This window comes from Capra hircus, chromosome 13, assembly GCF_001704415.2.
Source record: "Capra hircus breed San Clemente chromosome 13, ASM170441v1, whole genome shotgun sequence".
NCBI classification, from domain to species: domain Eukaryota; kingdom Metazoa; phylum Chordata; class Mammalia; order Artiodactyla; family Bovidae; genus Capra; species Capra hircus.
The window spans coordinates 82,893,161-82,899,760 of record NC_030820.1 but is presented as its reverse complement, the minus strand read 5'-3'; positions in this window follow the sequence as shown (position 1 = coordinate 82,899,760).

Sequence of the window (6,600 nt, the reverse complement as noted above, 5' to 3'; positions counted from 1 at the left end):
CTTCTCCTAATGATTGTTTTCCCAGTGTGAGCTGCCACCATTTTCAGAGAACAAGGGCCTTATTTTTTTCTGCTTTTCCAGCAGCCTGATTTGTAGCATGATGTCTCAGCTACAAGGTTCAGGCTGGTGCTAATGAGGCCGAGGTCATGGGCTTGATCCCCATCTAGAGCAGTTAGTTAATCTCGAAAGAGAACTCAGGCCACACCTTCCACCCCGGGCAGTGAGGTCGTAATTCCTGACACAGGGGACGCAAGGGGACGTGCGGCTGGAGTAACAGATTGGTCAACTTGCAGAAATAGCAGGCGTGTAGCTTATGCGCTGACCTTTTGTTCCCCAGCCTTTGGCAAACCTCACTAATTGACTAGACTGTCTTTTTTTTTTTTCACTGAGCTCAGAGCGAACCTCAGAATTCTTCTCAACACAGTGATCTAGACTGGGAATCAGCAAGTTAGGGCCTATGGGGCTAAATCTGGCCCACTGCTTATTTTTATCAAGTTTTATTAGAACACAGCCCCATTCACTAGTTTATTTTTTTATTTTTTAAACTTTTTGGCTGTACTGCGCAGCATGTAGGAATCTTCTTTCCCTGACCAGGGATTGAAACTTTGCCCTCTGCACTGGAAGTGTGGAGTTTTAACCACTGGAGTTGAATAGTTGTGACAGAGACTATGTTGCTTAATTACAAAGCTGAAAATATTTATTATCTAGCCTTTCCCAGGACAAGTTTGCTGGTGCTTGCTCTAGGTGGTCACTGAATCAAGAGGGTTGGCATGTGTCTACTCTTTATCCCTGAATTTGGAGATGGTCGTTCACATTGCAAGCCTTCCTCAAGGGCTCAGCAGGGAAAGAATCTGCCGGCCAATGCAGGGGACGCAGGAGACAGGAGACGAGGGTTTGATCCCTGGGTGGAGAAGATCCCCCGGAACAGGAAATGGCAACCCACTCTAGTATTCTTGCCTGAGAAATCCCATGGGCAGAGGAGCCTGGCAGGCTGCAGTCCATGAGGTCACAGGGAGTCAGACATGCCCGACTAAGCATGCGTGTATCCACAGTACGAAATGATCCTTTTATAGCGAAGGGTTGTATCTCTCAGACAGGAACTTCCTCAATTTACTTCTTATTCATTTAGAAATATATTCTACTGTATATTCTTTGTCTAATTTATTTTTAGCAGCGAGAGTGATAGGAGAAGCCGGCAAACTTTAGATCTGTGCTTTAAGGGCCACGATTTCTGAAAGAAATGAAAGCTCTTTGAAGCTTTACTGTGAGTTTGACTAACGGTAAACTTTCTAATATTTAATTAAGAAAAGGGAATGTCTATTGACAAAAATATAAAAGCATGTGTCCTACTGAAGAAAAACAAGCTTATTTTTTTTTGTGCATCAAAAGGACAGCAACCGCTGTTTCTCAGGATTTTACCGAATCTGTTTAACATCCCTTTCCTACTCCCCGTGAACCTGGAGCCCTGTGTGACTGGAGATTCCCCATTCATTTTCTTCACTAGGCCTTTCGGAATTGCCCACTTACTCTCTGGTTAATGGGTAGGGTCTCACAGGCCCTGGTTTAGCAGCCCAGGACAGAGAGCAGCACTCATCTAAACACAGAATCCAGAAGCGGTTCTTTCCTCTGAAGAAAAGTGCGCCTAGCAATGTGCTCTGGACTGTGGTGTCCGTGGTTTGACTTTCAGATGGGCTGGAAGTGAATTAGGTTACAAGCAGAAAAATGGCACAGAAAGTGGGTGGGGGGGGCGGTCAGGAAAACTAAGAAAGGTGCTTTGTCCACCTGTGAAGAGCCATTAGCTCTTGGCCTTGATGGAAGTTTCAGTTGCCCCCAAACCCTTTTTTGTTTGGTTTGTTTTGAATGTTTAGTCTTTATTTATAAATGTATTTATTTACTTATAATTTTGTATATTTTTGAATGCATGATATGTTTTTTCCTATAAAAGATTTTAAATAATAGAATATAAGCTTATGTGTTTTTTAAATTTTTTATTGGCGTCTAGTCGCTTTGCGGTGGCGTGTTCGTTTCTGCTGTGCAGCAGAATGTGTCAGCTGTACACACACACGCGTCCCCCCTGTCCTGGGTGTCCTTCACCCTCAGGGCACGGCGGAGCCTGGGTGCCGTCCTCCGTGCTCTACGGGAGGCTCTCGTCAGCTGTCTGCTTTACGCAGAGCGGTGTGTACATGCCAACTCCGATCTCCCAGTGCGCCCGACCCCTTTCTCCGCAGCTTGGTGTCCACGCATTCACTCTCTACGTCTGCTGTGCAAATAGGTCCATCTGCACTGCTTGCCTAGACTCCACACATGCACGCTAATAGCCCATATTTGCTTTTCCCTTGCCCCAGATCCTTTTTAATAAATATTTTATGTCTATGAAGAAGGCATTCTTTTTTCTTCTGTAACACTGCCCTGTGTTTCCTGAGGAAGCAGCCCCTTCTCCGCCAAGAGGAGCTCTGTCCCTTCTTCACTGGGTGGATGCAGTGAGCTAGAACTGGGCAGTCAGGGTGATAACACTCCTCCCGCGTGGTGACGGGCCACCAGGGAGACACGGGATCTGCGCTGGCCTGTCCAACGCGTGCCACAGGGCTTGTGATGGAGACACACAGGACAGCATGCTTTCCGTCAGCTTTAACTTGGGATGGCTGAAGCTCTGTGGCAACTGGGAACCACAGAATGAGCTCGAGGATGAAACCAGTGCAGTGGGAGGCAGCGCCGGAAGGGAGAGAGTCCTGGCGACGCCACGGGAGTCCTCGGCACAGCCAGGCCCGCAGCCTCCGTGGGCTTCTTCGGCTCCGGAACAAGCTGTGTTTCCTGCTTAATCCAGTTTGGCCTGGGATTTCTGTCACTTACAATGAGTATCAATGCTAACTTTTCTAAGCAAAGACGGATAGCTCTATAAAAGTCAGAATCCTAGAAAATAACTCCTCTTCACCTTAGATCTGCACTCTCTACTGAGCTTCCAAACCATTTGCGTTGAGGTCATCAGTCCTGTGGTGTCCCTTGTCAAGAGGTCACACTGAAAGGGATGTGGCGATCCAGTACAGTAATCAACACAATACAGCTTTTTAACTTGCTGGCGATTTTCTGTGGATCATCACATTGCCCCAGTGTGGAGCTTCTTCACTGATATGTGGATCATGGAAGATAGCCTTGAATACAATCGCTATTTCCATGGTATCCGGACTCCTGAGGCCTCGAGCAGAACCTGCGCGGCCCCAGTAAATCCCGTTCCTCCCTTTGGCTTCACTCGGTGGCTCCGGGTGGTCTGCTGCCCTGAACTGAGTGATTCCTATACGCCCGCATGTGTGTGCGCGAGCCGACGTGCAAAGACTGCATTTCCCCCTTTTCCTTCTCAGGCTGGCCTGGTGCGATCAGAAAGGGTTTCGCTACAGTTGCCAGCACCAGTCAGCACTGCTGTTCCGTTAGGTTGCTCAGGAGGGTGCCTCATTTAGAGAAGTCATTGCTGTTTGGGGTCTTGGAAAAGCCTGAGAGATGATAAAGATGAGTTGCTTTTGTACTCACTTGGGAAATTGTACCATGTTCCTGTACCCATAGGGCCACAGGGATGGGGGGGAGGACTATGCCTTGTGGCTGCCTCCAAAGCAGTACCATTTTAGACCAGGAGTTTCATAAGAAATACCTTGCCCCGGCTTTGTTGTTGTTGTTCAGTGGCTAAGTCTCGGGACTCTCCAGGCAAGAGCACTGCAGCGGGCTCCCATTCCCTCCTCCAGGGGATCTCCCCGGCCCAGGGATGGAACCTGAGTCTCCTGTAGAGCACTGCAGCGGGCTCCCATTCCCTCCTCCAGGGCATCTCCCCGGCCCAGGGATGGAACCTGAGTCTCCTGTATCGGCAGGCAGGTTCTTTACCACTGAGCCACCTGGAAAGTTCGCTGTGTCCCAGCAGAAGCCTGCACCCCTCCTCCATGTTAAGTCTTCGTATTAGGTGGCTGGAGACGGTGACCAGGAAAGATGGGTGGACCCTCTTACGGTGCCTCTCACACTCCTAACTCCACAGCTGTCTCCAGTCCTCCTGTCACTTCTTGGTGTCCTGTGAGACCTTGTCCATCAGCGCTGTGGCAACTTTCTAATGCTTTCATCAGCCAGATACTTGTTCTGGCAGCATTTTAGTAGACCACTCTTCCCACACGCCTTCCACATGGTCCCTGGATGACGCCTGAGGGGTGGTCACATGATCAGCTCCTGACCAATTTTATCCCCTCTGTCATGGGATTGCTTTAAGCATAGATCCAAGTCCCAAGTCAGTCCATTGTAATAGATCCAGCACATCTCTTGCAATCATTGGAAAGGAAGTTTACATTTTGACAGCAATATCAGTGGGCTCCCCGATGGCTCAGCAAGTAAAGAATCTGCCTGCAATGCAGGAGACAAAGGAGATGCTGCTTTGACCCCTGGGTTGCGAAGATCCCCTGGAGGAGAAAATGGCAACCCATTCCAGTGTTCTTGCCTGAAAAATCTCATGGACAGAGAAACTTGGCAAGCTACAGCCCAAAGGGTCATGAAGAGTGGGACACGCCTGAGCACGCACACGTGGACAGAGCTGTACACACACAGAGCCCCTGGGGGCTGGCTTGCCGCCAGCAGGAGACGCAGGAGAACTGAGCCAGTGCAAACGGAAGCCAAACCGAGAGAGAGAGCTTAGGTCCTGCGGGAGCTTTCCGGACCCCTGGGTCTAGCTGTTCCTGAAGTCAGACCATCACCCTAGATTTCTCAGGTCAGTGAGTCAATAAATAACATTGTTTTTCCCCTTAAACTGGTCTGAATTGGATTTTTGTCACTTGTGGCAAACAATCAGAGAACCAAGCTTTATTTGCCAGGGCCTCTCACCTGTGTCCGGCATCAAGAAGTCAGCAGATGAAATACTCGGGATTACATAGCAGGAACCAGAGGGAATGTGAAAAGCAATTCAACACAACAGGAGTGGAATAATTCCATGAAGGTGGCTCCATTTAATAGGTGAGGGGATTCAGGCAAAGTGCTTTAACTCACTCGCTTCTAGAGCAACTGGTATTCTAAGAATAACTGTGGACCTCAGCATGCACAGACTCCTCCCAATGATGCCTTACACTCAGATCTCCACTGCAAATCTATGGAAGTGAGTGCCTCACTGATGGGGCTTTTCCATTCTTTTATTAGTTCGAGTGATATTTTTCTGTTGGAGTTACATCTCAAATGGTCTTCAACAGCCTCCCCCAAGGGGCTGAGAGCTCCTCTAAGGTAGGGACACCTTACTCAACTTGGCCTGCCAGCTGTATACTCAAGGCCGCTTGCTAATGATGGAGAGTGAGAGGCTGAGAGCTCTTGATGTTGATAAAGAGCTGAGTTCAGTGCCCTCCTTTGCCACAGTGGGCCATACAATCTTGGATAAGCCAATGGATCGGAGCTTCAGTTTCTTTCTCTGTGAGATGCAAATGATATTAGTACAGTCTTCATTTCTGCCGGATCCTTTGCAACCCATGGACTGCAGCACACCAGGCTCCCTGTCCTCCACTATCTCCCAGAGTTTGCTCAAATTCATGTCCACTGAGTCAGCAATGCTGTCCAACCGTCTCATCCTCTGTCACCCCTTCTCCTTTTTCCTTCAGTCTTTCCCAGCATCAGGATATTTTCCAATGAGTTAGCTCTTCGCATCAGGTGGCCAAAGTATTGGAGCTTCAGCTTTAGCATCAGTCCTTCCAACGAATAGTCAGGACTGATTTCTTTTAGGATTGACTGGTTGGATCTCCTTGCAGTCCAAGGGACTCTCAAGAGTCTTCTCCAACACTGCAGTTCGAAAACATCAATTCTTCAGTGTCAAGCCTTCTCTGTGGTCCAATTCTCACATCTGTACATGACTACTGGAAACCATAGCTTTGACTATATGGACCTTTGTCAGCAAAGTGATGTCTCTGCTTTTAATATGCTGTCTAAGTTTGTCATAGCCTTCCTTCCAAGCAGCAAGCATCTTTCCTTTTCATGGCGGCAGCACCGTCTGCAGTGATTTTGGAGCTCAAGAAAATAGAGCCTGTCACAGCTTCCTCTCTCCCCCTTCTATTTGCCATGGAGTTGTGGTTGGTGATAAGGGTCATAAGATGATTCACCCCTTTTTTAAAGGTTTTTTTTTGTGTGTGTGTGCACCATTTTTAAAGTCTCTCTTGAATTTGCTGCGACATTGTTTCTATTTTGTGTTTTGGCTCGTTGGCCGTGATGCAAGTGTGATCCCAGCTCCCTGACCAGGGATCAAATGCTGACCCCCCCTCCCCCGCACTGGCACCGCTGGACTGCCTGGGACGTCCCGCGATGATTTACTTTCTCAGTCACAGGAGTGGCACACGTTCAAGTTCTCAAGCTGAGTCTTGCAGGAAGATGCTCAATAAACGAACAGGAAAACCTCCTTTGATGACTTTTGGGATCCCATCCACATCTTGACTTCACCTCTAGCATCTTCTACACTTTGTCTCCACCTTTTGAGGCAATAATAACAATAATATGCATAATTATTGGGGTGGCTTCACTCAATTGAATTCTTCCTCTTTCCCAGACACTGCAGGGCAGTCGTATGCGTTCTGTCTTACCAGGCAAACTTGACAAATGAGGAAACAG